The 14,659-nt window shown below is 37.7% G+C and overlaps 1 long non-coding RNA gene across 1 annotated transcript in view; it reads right to left on the bottom strand.

The window, feature by feature from the left end:
- LOC118162880 overlaps positions 1–13,579 on the bottom strand; it is a 66,399-nt gene extending 52,820 nt beyond the window's left edge. Inside the window, exon 1 of the long non-coding RNA XR_004748696.1 lies at positions 13,316–13,579. This is a non-coding gene — a long non-coding RNA (uncharacterized LOC118162880). The remainder of the gene's footprint in view (positions 1–13,315) is intronic.
- Between the last annotated feature and the right edge of the window lie 1,080 nt (positions 13,580–14,659).

Below are 14,659 nucleotides of genomic sequence, written 5' to 3'. Positions count from 1 at the left end.
CAAAGGGACAATAAAGGAAATTATTGCAAAGCATCTTTAGTTCTAGTGACTTGCTGTATGCTAACAACCTTTTAATTCCTTCTCACACCTTCTTGCTTTCAATACCGTATTAAAATCTTTCATTTGGATCAGCTAAAGACATTCAAGAGAGGGGATCTGTTAAAATGGAATGAAGCAAAATCACAGAATATCCTAAGCTGGAAGGGACCCACAAGGATCGAGTCCAATTCTTGGCTCCACTCAGGACCACCCAAAAAACAAACCACATGTCTGAGAGCATTGTCCAAACACTTGTTGAACTCCAGCTGGCTCAGTGCCGTGACTGCTTCCCTGGGGAGCCTATAGAACAACAGAAGAGACATAGAATAGAATCTGCCTATAGAATAAAAGAAGGACATCTATCTAAAGGAAAAGAAAGAATATGCTTTTTTTTTCTTTATAAAGAAAATGAACTATGCTCACTGCAAACAAACTATAAAAAAAAAAAAAAAAAAAAAAAAAAAAAAAAACAGGGCAGAAAAGTGTAATTATTCATGGAGTTGCACTGGGTTTATGTGGCAAGGTCTTCATAGCAGGAGGACTGCAGGGGTGGCCTCTGTGAGCAGAGCCCTGCAGCTGCCCCTGCCAGATCAGAGCCAGCTCCAGCCAGCTCCAAAGGGACCCACTGCTGGCCAGAGCCAAGCCAGTGAGCAATGCTTGTTGGACCTCTGGGAGAGCAGATTTAAGGAAGGGAAAAAGAACTGCTACACAACAGTAGCTGGTAGAGCAAGGAGTGAGAACCAGCCCTGCAGACCCCAAGGTCAGTGCAGAAGCAGGGCAGGAGGTGCTTCAGGCATGCAGCAGCAATTCCTCTGCTGCCTGTGGAGAGGCCCCTGGTGGAGCAGGCTGTCCCCCTGCAGCCCATGGGTCCCACATGGAGCAGATCTCCACGCTGCAGCCCATGGAGGAGCCCCTGGTGGAGAAGGTGGATGTGGTATGGAGGAGGCTGCGGCCCATGGAGAGCCCCACAAGAGCAGGCCTGGGGCAAGAGCTGCAGCCTGTGGAGAGGAACCCATGCAGGAGCAGGGGTCTGGGGGGATTTGCTGCCCATGGGGACCTGTGCTGGAGCAGTTTGCTCCTGATGGATTGACCCTGTGGTATGGAGCCATATTGGAGCAGCCCTTGAAGTGCTGCTGCCTGTGGGAAGCCCATGCACGATCAGTTTGGGAAGGACAGTATCCTGTGGGAGGGACCCCATGTGGAGCAGGGGCCATGAAGTAAGCCAGGAGTGACCATGAAGAAAAGGTGGAGATGAAGCGTTAGGGACTGACCACAGCCCCATTCTGGTCCTCTGCATCTCTTGGGGAGAGGATGTAGAAGAAGGTGGATGGGGGGAAGGTGTTTGTAGTTTGCTTTTAGTTTCTCACTCTTCTAGTCTGCTAGTGATAGGCAATAAACTACATTAATCTCCCTCTGCTGTGTCTGTTTTGCCTGTTATGATAATTGTAGAGCAATCTCCATCGCTCAGTCCTTATCTCAACCCTTGAGTCCTTTTTCATCATATTTTCTCCTCCTCTTTCTTTGAGAAGGGGGAGTGAGAGAGCAGTTGTGGTGAGTTTAGCTGTCCAGTAAGGTAACACCACCACATGTTCAAGGCATTTGCTAATTTTTAAGTTCTATAATTGAAACCAAAGGAAGTACCCAGTGGTGACAATATAACTTCAAAACAAATAGGAGATAAGCAAGTTAAATTCTTCCAAACATTTTCAGAAGAAGCAAAGTTGAATTGATCTAATTAGTTTGATACAGTATCAGAAGTAGACAAGGTGTTAAACCTGTAACAGCACCTTCATGCTTTTTAATTGGGGACTAATTCTAGCTACTAGTCATGGAGTATCACACAGAGACTCTGAGGCATACAGAGTATATAAAATGAAGTCTAACCAGAATTTGCCTTTATAAATCTGAGAAAATTTTCTTCTCATCTGACATGTCTTAGAGATCTTCTAAAGCTGCTATATTTACTGATAAAAATTCACCCAAACAGCTACTAGTATCTTTCTTTGTGGAAGTGCTGCCACTTTCCCAGAGCAACACATCTTAGTGTTTGCATTCCCCAATTACAGCCATGGGGAATTCACAACCTACTCAACAGTGCTGCAGAATTCCCCATCCGCACACATGCTAAGAGGGCTCAGCAGCTCCCTTCTTGGCAATATAAAACAAATTTATCTGCAAGACCAAGGCGAGGGGAGCCTTTTGCCCAAATGCCCAGAAATCTAAGCAGTTGCTAAGTGTGCAAGTTCTGTGCACTTTGAAAGACTGTTTCAAAGGAAATCTCAGCTTTGAAAGAAGAGTTTAAGTCACATCTTTCATTTGCAAGATGAAGCCATAACAATTAGGCTTTATTCCAAAGCATTTGCTTTCTCACAGATTTGTTTGCATCTATAATGAATATCCAGCATTTTTTGGCATAGTTGAAGGAATTGCAAAGATAGCTAATTTAGATTAAAACTAACAAAACCATTACCCTTCCTAAAAATAAAAATAAAAAATAAAACCTATAACTACATGTCAAGGGAAAGAAAGAAAATGTCATAATAAAAAGAGCCTATTTATTGAAATAATTTCCTTCTAGCCGACTAAGCTAAAACTACACATATAATAAAAATCAGCACTGTTACAGAAGACAGTGTATATCATAGCACTGCTAGCTGCAAGGGCCAGTAGGCCAGCGTGGAGTATATGTCAACTCTTTTGTTGTCTCATTAAAAACTGCTTTCTAAATATAATAATTTTTTCATCAACAAGCTAGTCTTGTAGTTTTAATTCCAGCTTCTCAAATCATGAAATGTAAAAGCATTGGTATAAGATCATACTACTGATTCAGGTCCTCATTTGTTTTTCTTCTCCTTTCTAAAGCTAGAGGCCATTTGCAATACCAAATTTAAAAACTGTGCAGGAGACAGGGAAGATGTATATAAGGATACCCTGAGCTGGGATTTTCTTTTGACCCTTTTGCTAGAGTGGCCTTGCTGAGTACATGCAATTGAAGGGTGACAAACTTCGTATTTTGTAAAGCAAGCTCTTAAATCACAATCATATCCAAGATGCTATGTTGAATCCTGCCAGTGAATATATAAATGTCTTATATGGTGGTATAAAACAGACTTTTAACCAACAGTGAAATGAATCATTCCTGCACTCAGCACAAAGGAAAATAAAAATGTACCCATTGGCATTCAGTCCCACAGCTCCCCTAAGTCACAGCATTTTTGAATATTCATCTTTTTTCTAAAGTTATTCCCACTATGTTTTTGGTTGGCTAATTTGCTAGCGCAAAATATTGCAAGAAAACTCAGGGTATTATTTTCTAAATAAAGCAAAAAATAAAGCAAAGATGGGGAAAGGGAGAGGAGAAAGGCTACTAAACTATAATAATAATTAGTTATCAAAGAACATTTTTTCAGGAAAAAAAATAAAATAAGATAAAATAAAATAAGATAAATAAAATAAAATAAAATAAAATAAAATAAATCTCTGTGGATTTTGCTGATATCCTCTCAGGGAGTACAGGGTTGCTAGGCTTAGTGAAAACTATTTTTGCTTATTTCAGAAAAAGGTCTTTATTTTGAGTTTACTCCGTATACAGTATACGAGAAGGATCCTTCCCTCTAGCAGTCATGTTACTTTCAGAGTATTACTAAACTTTGCCCTTGTAAGATCCATGCATAGTGCCCCCTAAGAAATTAGACAGATAATGGAAATAAGCAGACTGTAATAAGAATACACCAGAAGGTGTGGGAGGAAGAACTGTTAGAAAACAGATCAGGTTTTGTTGGTAGCCTACAGTTTTTATATCAGTCTCTGCTTGTTCTACAGAAACCCACTTGTGACTTCCGAAGTCCTCCTCCTTTCCTACCCCTGGCAGACGGGAAGGATGCAAACAACAAAATGAGGTTGTTAGTGTCATGTTAGTGGTACTTAATTGCACTGCTTTATCAGATACATGTCCATGTGTTCACATTACTGAGCATAAGATCTCTGAAAGGCATTTCCACTCTGTGAAATGAGATTGCATTAAGGAAGTTCAAAGGTGAAAGTGTCTTGGTAAATAACTTTATGTTGGACAAATGCCTTCCAAGGCTTGTACATGGCCTACTACACTCTCAGTAGCATTTTTCCAAATCTACAGTCTCATTATGGATTATGTAGAAAGTTGTTCTCACATAGGTTTTGCTTTAATAGGCAAGCACAAAAAATGATTGTGCAAGATTTTAAATGGAACTGTACTCAGTATCTTCTTTTTTTTTTTTTTAATTTCATTTTCAGATCTTGTTATAAAAAGAATGCAGAAATGTAGCTTACTGCTTTTCTCTACATTTTTTCTTGGCAGGGTGCAGGTTGAAATGGATTCCAAGGATAAGTCAATATGAGAACATTAACCAGGAGAAAAAATAACCACGCAAGTTAACCATAAATAGTTTTATGCTGGTTTAACTCCCTAAACTGACATATTGTGGGATCAGACAAGAATCTGTATTGGCACAACAGTAGGAGGGCAGTTAGGGGTGGACTGCTTCATTCAGAAGTCACAAAGGGTATCACTGGCTTGGCTGTGTCACAAAACCACATATTCTAGGCATGTCTACGTTATGCAGGGTAAGGAAGCTGAGGAGGAAGCCCATAAGTAATTTCCCCAGATTGACCCAGTGTCTGATAAGACTTGCCCTGACCAAGCTGTAGCCAGACCTGAGAGCTTAAATGCATTTCTAGCTTCACCAGCCTAGAAACAATAACAGTAAAATTTGTTCTTTGTCCTCTCTGTGTCTTACAACAAATCCTGGCCTTATGTCAGGAACCCAGATAGCCTGTAGAATTTATTATAGCTTAATTGCACAAAAATATATTCTTTAAAATGTAATAAACTGTAGAAATAATAAGATCTATGTTACAAAAAGAGGCTTTTTGTCTGTAGACACTATCTTTAGAAGGCAATTCAATACATAATGCCTTAATAAATTGAAAAAAAAAATATGTATAAAGAATAGACTGAATGAGTGACTTTTTCAGCATCCCTCAGCAAATCTTTCAGTGTCTTAGATAAGCTTCTGGTGCATGTTTACCAAGTCCCAGTCCAGAGCTTTATCAAGAAAGCACACTCGCTTATAGAAAGATAGAAATTAAAGCTAACATCAAGAAACTTATTCCCTAGGTCTAATTCATCACAGTGCTGGTGGAGGCTGGAGGATTTTATGTTTTCCAGTTTCTTCTCTGGCATTACTTATTCTGTTTGCATATGATTTCTCCTGTCCAGTTAATCAACCAATTTTCTGCACTAAGCCCTTAGCAAGAAGAAGCTTTCTTCTGCTCCTGTAGCTTTAGAAAGAAGAAGTTTTATTGTGCTCCTGTAGATTTATTATTATTAGACATCAGTAAGGTGATGACAGAGGGTGCTAAAATGAGGCCAAAACTTGCAATTATCATTACAACAGGATCACAGGCCCTTCACATGGCAGGGAGGAACACAGGTTTTCCAGAGCTTATTGAGTTGGTTTCATGAATGCTGATAATTACAGCTACAGTCACAGAAGTTCTCCAAGTTACTCAGAGAAACTTGTACATTTTTTTTTCTTCTTGTAAAGCACTGCTTTTTGCACCACCCCTTCTCCCCCTACCCTCCCAAATGCTATCACCCAAGTAAATACTACTGATGAAATAAAAGGATCTTCTTCCTTTGCCTTCAGTAAAAGAAAATGGAGAATAAATGGCCCCATCACAATAAGTGTACAGGCGTTATCTTGCTACTAGTACTAAACTGTAGTATCTTCTACCAATCTTCTTCTTTCTGTCCTCAAAGCTAACATGTCTTCTGCAGCTTTCCAAGAGTGATTTTAATTTCAAAAACTGAAGGAATAGCTATGTCCTGAGGCATTTTTCTCTAATACCTTTCATTTAACAACTAGCATTGCCCAGCTAATAAAAACATTTATGTAAATACTAACATTTTCTTTCCAAGTTTTAGATAAGTAAGAGAAAAACAAAAGATATGTTTAAGAAAATTCTTAATAGTAAATAGCATTTAAGATCTTTATCTCTTCAATTTTTCTTTATTACAGAAACATATACTACATGAAAGTTTGACTGGGATTTACTTTCTCTGCTTCTTCAATGAGAATCAGACAACGTGCATACAAAAACTTATTACGGAAAAACACTTTTTAAATACAAAGCCTTAATCGCATCATCTATTACAGCTCTTCCCTAAAATGTCACTCACCAGTGACTGCTACAATATCTGAATACACAATTAACAGTCTATACACAAGATAAATTTCTTGTTTGATGAGGCCATATTTCTCACCTATCTTTCAAAGGGACCCACCGTAAAGCAACTTTCCAGTTTAATTGGATTAGCCTTCAAAAATCTCACCCAACATATTCTTTTTAGCCTTTCTGTTTCACCAGCAAATTGAAAGGTAAGAAGATTAAAGAGGAAACCTCTCACAAAGATGTAGAAGCTAAAAAAAATATATAAAATAAATAAATAAATAAATAAATAAAACAAAACAAAAGTGACCAAGTGGCCCAGTAAAAGGAATCACTGACGATGAACTCATTGTCACTAGAAGACTGAATCATTTTACCATGTATTTAACAAATACAGAGACTGATGTATCCAACAGATTACAGATGCATATTCCTAGGGAAAATGTGAAATGTCAAGGCTTTACCACTTCACCAGAGCAGATAATTAAGTAATCAGAACAATTAAACATTGACAGAGCACCAGCGACCCCCAGGTGAATTACAGTCCTGAATTATGAAAACATTAGCAAAGGAAAAAGTAAGCCTTTGGCGCATATACAGGACAGATTAAAGGCAGTTGTAGGATTGTTTTTATGATGTGTACACTTATTGTCCAGATGTGCTCAGCAGTCCACAACTTTTTGTTGCCAAACTGTTTATTTAGATGCCTTGGGGGGAACACATCTAGGTACATTTTCCCTCTGAAAAGCCACTGAATTAGGAAGTGGGAAATATATAGTCATCCGTTCTCTCACTCTTTTACACTACATGAAAAAATATATATATATATATGAAATAGTATGACTGCCCTAAAAGATTTGTGTCCATCCGAGTAAAAAATTTCAGGCTCCAAGGGAAGTTGATGTTCAAAAGGCCCTCTGAAAGAAGCGTATATAGGGCATCAACAGCAAAATTATGCCAGAGGCCTTTAACCTTCATAACATCCTATGTCAAGGACTGTTTGCACTTTAGTAACTGCCCTGATTATGCTCCATGTAGAAATACCCTATTTGCTAAACAAGGAGTATGAGCAGTATAGCTGTAGCATTGACTTCAGGATAAGCTTCCTCTCTTGTTATTCTTATTAGAACAGGCTCGCTTTACTTATTTTCCCATGCCATGGAGGATGGTTACAATATGGACTGCCTGCCATGACAAAGCAGCTCCAGTTAGAATGAGTTTGCCCTAGGGAATGGACATGTTGTCTGGATGGCCTGCAGGGACAGCAGTACAGATGCTGGCTCAGAGGTACATCAGAGATGGGTAACACATTTAATTCCCAGGAATTGTCACCAGTGACATCCATGATTACCACATTCGCTGCAAACAAGAGTGTGGAAGCGTTTCATAGGCTAAGTGGAAAATTGTTTAAAAATAGAGAGCAGGGAAAATGTTATACGAATAATCTATGAATACTTACTAAAAAGTCAATGCAAAAAATGGTCACGTACATCTCAAAATGGTCATGTGTTTCTTAAAAGCACATTTAATATTCTGAAATAGTAAGACTTCATTTTGTTGTCCTTACAAAAGGTCAAGAGAAAAGAAAATTAAGAAAGTATTTGTTTCTACAATTGATTAAAGTATTTTCATAATTAAAAGATAGTAAGAAGACACTGTATCCAATAAATGAAATATGACATGCTATTGAAAACCAAATTACAATCTCTGACATAAAATATAAAATCCATATTTAAAGCACGGACTCAAATCTGAATTTGCAGAATTTTACAACTTCAATCCAGACCATTGAATATATTTCTGATTTAAGAAAAGTGGCCTCATTAAAAATAAATAAATCTGAATTATCTGATGACGTAAAATGGTTAAAAAACATCAAATGATATACAGTAAGGAATACAATTTTCAGAATGATTTCTATAGATTAAACATGTGGGTGGCTTAGTAGCTCTCAGAGTTCAGAGTAGAGAACAGAGTAACACTGATGTAATGAAGAGAAGCAGGTGGATGGTTCCAGTTATATGAGAACATCTCCTACTTCATCGGGGCTGCTAAAAATGATTAATTCTGTGCTACATCATTTTACGTGCCATGGCCAAGTAAGTTTGCTATCCCACTTGTCAAAGCCATGCACATATTTGGAGGAGGTGGTAAAGAAAATTATCTTTTGATTATGCTCCAACACCCTTTGCTTTCATTTAAAAATATGACTTTGGAAACTAGGAAGAATGGGGAAACTTAACAGGAAAAGGTGCCTAAAAAGACGTCATATAAATAGAGGGGGAAAACAGGAAATTAAAATATGAAATGTGCCACTGGGGAAAATAGACTTTGTGGAAATGTGGGAAAATATCCAAAGAAGGAAATTCTGAAAAGCAGTATTACTGAGAAATTCATCTTGTGTTAATATTTGAGGCCTTAATTAATACTTAGGACACACAGCTGTATTAATACCCTAGGGAAGTTCCTCTAAATGTTTCAACTGCATAACAGGATCCCTTCTGCATCCATTCCTTGGGAACACCTAGAATAAATAAAAAGAAGACATGTCCCCCATCCCACCTCCAATGCAAACACAGCATCTATGCAGCTCCTGAAGAGATATTTTCCTCACTGTAAAATAGCACCAAATCAATTAATACCATTATTTCATTTAGCAAAGCAACCTAGAAACAGGAATCTTTGAATAGTCATACTACTACTTTACTAATATTTAACATTAATGCTTCCACACAGATCATTAGTTTAACAGGAAGTGAATAATAGATGGAAAGCAAAAAACAGCAATTCATAGCTCCATGAAAGACCTTTCTGAACTTGCAATGACCACTGACGGTACTAAAATACAGCCCATTTACAACTGAACTGACCGTACTTTGCCTCTTACTAAACCTCTCATTATATTTAAACACGTACTGGAATTGATTTTCACTGAACAAGGAACCCAGACAGGTTTAATTCTGAGCACATGCTCCGCTAAAGGCAGCAGAACTAAAGCCCATGTCCTGTGTAGTAAAGGAGGTTAAGGAGAGTTAAGTGTTTTTCTAGATCATTATCTTCCAATATGCATATCTGTTCAATGACTTATAAGAGTTCAATTAGTACTTTTCAGATCTGCTCTCTGTTGCTATCAAGGTTATCTGAAGTTTGATGCATAAGGCTAGCAATACTTTCTTTTAGAATAACTGCAACCACTACTTTTCTGAAAATATTCTTAGCCATTAATATTTTGCTGTCTTACAAACTAAACAGAAAAATTAAAATACACATGCTTTTTAAGTGTAGTTGGGAACAAAAAAATAAATAAATAAACTTAATGTCTAGAGACAATGCCTAGTGACAGTTGGAAATTAAATGAAAACCTAGGGATTTAATCCAGCCCATTTGTCAGCCACTGCATAGCATGATGCATTGTGTATGGCATAGGTGAATGAACAAGAGCACTACACACTATCCATTCAATGAGTCACATGAAAATCTGCCTCCTAATTCATAGGTAACACTTTACACACCACAACAATCAAAGAATTGGTATCTTCCTTCGCACTTCAATTTGATGGGGGCAGGAGGGCAAGATGGGACAGAGAGAAACAAAGGAATTATAGTAAACAGAGAATAAAGTTAATCCAAAAACATGGTTGCCAACACTTAAAGTTATAAAGAATATATTTATTTACCAGTTCAAAATTTGTGCAAATACTGTTTCCTGCATTTGCAGCTTTGATGAACCTAGAGTAAGTGGCTAAACATTAGGAGCAATCTCTACAATTCTTTAGCAGAGAGCAAGTCCTCTATTCACCATGACAAGAAAGTCATGTCATTGCTTCTTGGAATAAAATTTAGTGATAGTACATTGCATCCTTTCCTGTAAGAATATTAGCAATGCAATAAATGTGTGGAAATATGCACTCCCTCTTCATCACAGTCCCACTAAACCAAGTAGGAAGAAAAACCAATACATGCATAATTTAATTGCCAAATAGACCAAAATAACAGTCTTAGTTTTGCTTTCATCCTCTTTACTAAATACTCTTTAATGCATGAGATCTACTTCCCAGTGCTTTAAAAGTCAAAATGTAGCCTCTTTCTGTGTGCATGCATATGATTGCAGTATGCCTAATTTTGGCTTTTGAGGACCCCTCACTCCTATTGCAGCCAATTAAATTCAAATCATCAGGCTGGTTTTACAGATGCATCTAAATTTAGGCACAAATAACATGATAAAAAAAAATAATAATAATACTCTTAATCTAAAGCATGTGGTTGATTCTTCACACTTGCTTGACTCCTGTTTTTTTCCAGCTCTGTTGACTTACAGGTTCTAGAAATATTTTACACAGATCAACTAATTTGAGTTATTTACCTAAGATGAGTCTTTATAGAAATCTCCATTTTGAGGATTAATTTGAGCATCCTGAAAGCTCATATAAAGCTTCCTAGGAAGAGTCCTAGGAAGGAATTGCTGGCTTGCAATTATTTCAGAAAAATCGCGTTATACCATTCATGTCTTCTGAAATTTCTGAAATGTGTACTTAGTAACAAATAGGTAGAAATATGAAATTCTTTCTATAGTCCAAAGAGAAAGGTGACCATTTAAAATACTACTAGACTTTTTTGTTTTGTTTTGTTTATCATAGAATCATTAAGGTTATCTTTCATTTTGTTTTAAAAGACAATGCACATTTCATCCAGTGTAGAATTTACACACTCCAGATGAAATGGCACTTTCTAGCATGAAACCAAGTCATTTCTGCATATTAGAACTTTCACCAAGGCAGATTTAAACTTCTGGAATAAACTCAGAAAAATAAATAAATAGATAGATAAATAAATAAATAAATAACCTGCTGCAAACCTCACTGTTCTCTAAGTGCAAAGCACCTTTTTTGATGTATGACTTCCTGACAGAGGGAATCATGGTACTTGTTTTCCAAAGGCCTTTTATCAAAATGAAACCAGCTACAAATAAAAGTTGCCTTCCATGAAGACAATGAGAAGGGTAAACAACAATAGATAGATGCATTAGTAGTAACACTACCGGAAGGCTTTTACATACTCCAGAGGAACATATGGGGTATATGGGATTTGGAGTGTAGGGGGGAGGTGGGGAGGAGGCAGGTAACTGTCCTATGTGTTAATCAATACAATCTAAATTAAAAGAGAAAGAGGTTATGTCAAATTACCATCAAAAAGGAATGCTTTCCCAGGTTCTCCTTTAATGGAGACAACCATTTACAGCATTAAATTCTCCTGCACAAAGCAAGTGTATTACTAACACTAGATATAAAAAGTAGACATTAAAAAATAGTATTATTAAACATGCACCCCAGAGAAAACTAAAGAGAATGTAAAAATATTTTACCAGAAATGGTTTTATCAATTTCAGATTGTTATGCTCCTCCTTAATGAAAGACAAAACAAAACAATTACAAAACCACAACACCAGCAGGCTTGCAAGGAAAATTGTCTTTGTTTTTCCTTATTTAAGCACTTAATTCATTTCTCTTTCTGCTGCGAAGTCTCTAACGTTAATAAAATTAATGGGCAGCTTTACCTTGGGGATAGCGAGGATCTGTTCTTACCAAAACCTAATAACCCTTGATAAAATCTTTGAGGCATTTCTCCCCTCACATTAAGCAATGACAGCATATGTGCTAACAGGCCTGGCAGCCCAGGACACAAGGACAAAATTTTCAGCTGAGAGACCCAGCTAAAAAGCCTAACCAACACCGCTGGTTAACAGGATTCTTCAAGACTAGGGAGGATGTATGGACTTAACAAAAGATATACCCTCTTCATTTTTCCTCGTTAGCTAGTCAAACTTCACCTAATAAAGGAAAAGTCATTTCTTAGTTGTGTTAGACACATTAGAGCTAACTCTGCTAACGTTCACAAACAATGTACTGGGAGGCTTAGACGAGAAATACTACAGCAGGAAGACGGACTTGAGTGGAGTAGCCAAGCTTATGCAATTTTTGTGACATGGGTTAAATGCATTTGACTCACGGAAAACTGACTCCACAATCAGTAAGATTGTAAAGTAGGTATGTTTATTCAGAGCTGGATAGCACAGGGTGTAGTCCCACCAAAGTCGTGTGCAACAATTCGCTCTCGTGCATTCTCTTTTATCCCCTAAAATATTACATATGCATTAAGTTTTGCAACACACCTATACATATTCATTTCCTAGCTCTGCCTAGCCCTGCTTTGTATGCTAATTATCTTATCAGTCCTGCGCTTGTGTAGTATTCTCTGGTGGTCGTCCGGGTGGTCGTCGGGATGAAGTAAGACGTCTTCCTCAGAGTTGAACTTTTAACCTCATCTCCCTGCGCATGCTCCCTGAGTCCTTGGTCACAATCTGAGCCATGAAGTTGGTTTGGTCCAGTTCCTGGGGGCCGTGGGGCTCCTGTTATCTTGAGGCCTTGCATGTTTATCTTATCCTTTGTAAACAGTCCTCCTTATCTTTGAGCCCATGCTCACAGTCTGAACAATAAGGTTAGGTTGATCTGGTTCTCGGAGCCCCAGGGGCTCATCAGGAGGCCTAGGCGCAGCATAGGCCCAGTACATCACAAATGTAGCACATATTAAACAATGAGTGTTTTCTATATATTTATTCTTAATCAGTCACTCTCTAATTTCTAATCCCATGTTTCACATTTGCCTGCACATTGAAATTCTTGTTGGTTTCCTTTTAATTCCTGAATACCCAAGAAACAGGCTGCCAAAAATATTATTTACCATTTGCACAAAGACAAAAAGTTCCTCTTTCTCATCTACATGCAATTATCACTAGCTTTTTTGAAGCAGTGTAAGCATTTTTTAAATAAAGCTAGATCGTACAACCACCCAAAAATGACAAATATCTAAAACAGTTTCATTTTCATTAGGTTTTATTCATGTAGCAAATAAATAACCAGACTTTCACTATATAGAAATCCATTGGATTGTCTAGGATCTTCTATAAAGAGATTTTCTGGTTGGCTGGCAACTCGCTTAGAAACTGTCCTCTTTCACAGCCTTAAAATGAGATGCAATAAACCAAACACTCAAGGTAACATCTACCTACCTCAGCAGGATAGGGACAATAACAAATACAACTTTCATTACGATTGCAGGCTATTTTTCTCCAAAGGACCTTCTCTCACTCAGAGCATAAGTACATTCTGAGAATAAGTAAGGAGCACATAGAAAAAGCTTCTATCTGTATAGTTTCTTTTCTTTTTTAGAGTTAATATAAAAATGAACAAGGAAAAGCAGGAAAAATTAATGTGCAACTCCTACAATTTGGTCCCCTCTGAAGAAGTAGATCTTATCCTAGCATCTCCCAGAGAGATTGAAGATGGTGTGGAGCAAATCACTTAAACTAATTTCACCTTTCATTAGTAGCAATTTTATCATTCACTAGTAGTAATTAAACATGCACTCTTCACACAAGTGTAATATTCACAGGTGACATCTCAAAGAACTCATTCACTCTGTTGACTGATTTTGTGAACTTACTGTGAAGAGCTGGTACATTTGCTAAGACAGAAGATCAAGCTGTTCTAGTTGGCCACTTTCAACAGCACAGCATGGCTCCTTAAGGAGCTTTGAAAATGTCATTAGCCATGTTTTGTCTTGCACAATAGACAATTGCACTAGTTCTCCCAGATGGGAAGAGAAGTAAACTGTGGCCCCCAAAGCAATCTTGCTGTCACTGAAGTCTCAACTTCACCCCTTCATTGTCAACAGAGGGCAGGAAAAAAACAAACAAACAAAGAATATATATATACAGAGTATAGAAACATTTGAGGCTGCTCTGTGTTTGTCACTGGGTGCATGTAACCCAAAGTTAATGACTGGGGTACATGGATGTACATACCTCATCAGTCAAGGTGACTCCAGTACCTGATCAGGCACAAACCTTAAGCTCTGATGGTTATCAGGAGTTAAAAGAACAATTAAGAGTCTCCTGTCCTTCATCAAACAGGTAATTAGCAAAGAGAAGCACAAAGTTACAGAGAGAAAATGATTGATTTCTTTATTCATTTGTTTATACATAAGTTAGCAAGTGAAGTAGCTACAAATGATACAACAAGAACAAACTATAAACGAAACACATCACTGGGACACCTGTAGATTTGGGGCTCCTCAATATCCTCTGATCAGCAAGTCTGGACGTCTTGGAAGTCTTAGAAGCATCTCAGTACAGATATTGACTGATTCTCTCTTTTTATTAATAAGCACCTGTTCTGTATTAAAAACTTCTGTTCCTGGGACTTTGGGGTGAGGTAGCTGAAACCGCATGCCTTAGCTGGTAACTGGGAAAGATTCAAAATGCTGTGAAAAGTCTCTTAACTCTGATACATCTCCTGAGTTGCCAGTGAAGAATCCATGTGCTTCTCAAGGTATGTACTATGCCCCTGTGGAG

This window comes from Oxyura jamaicensis, chromosome 2, assembly GCF_011077185.1.
Source record: "Oxyura jamaicensis isolate SHBP4307 breed ruddy duck chromosome 2, BPBGC_Ojam_1.0, whole genome shotgun sequence".
NCBI lineage: Eukaryota > Metazoa > Chordata > Aves > Anseriformes > Anatidae > Oxyura > Oxyura jamaicensis.
The sequence above is the reverse complement of the archived record's forward strand: the minus strand, read 5'-3'. Positions and strand labels throughout refer to the sequence as shown.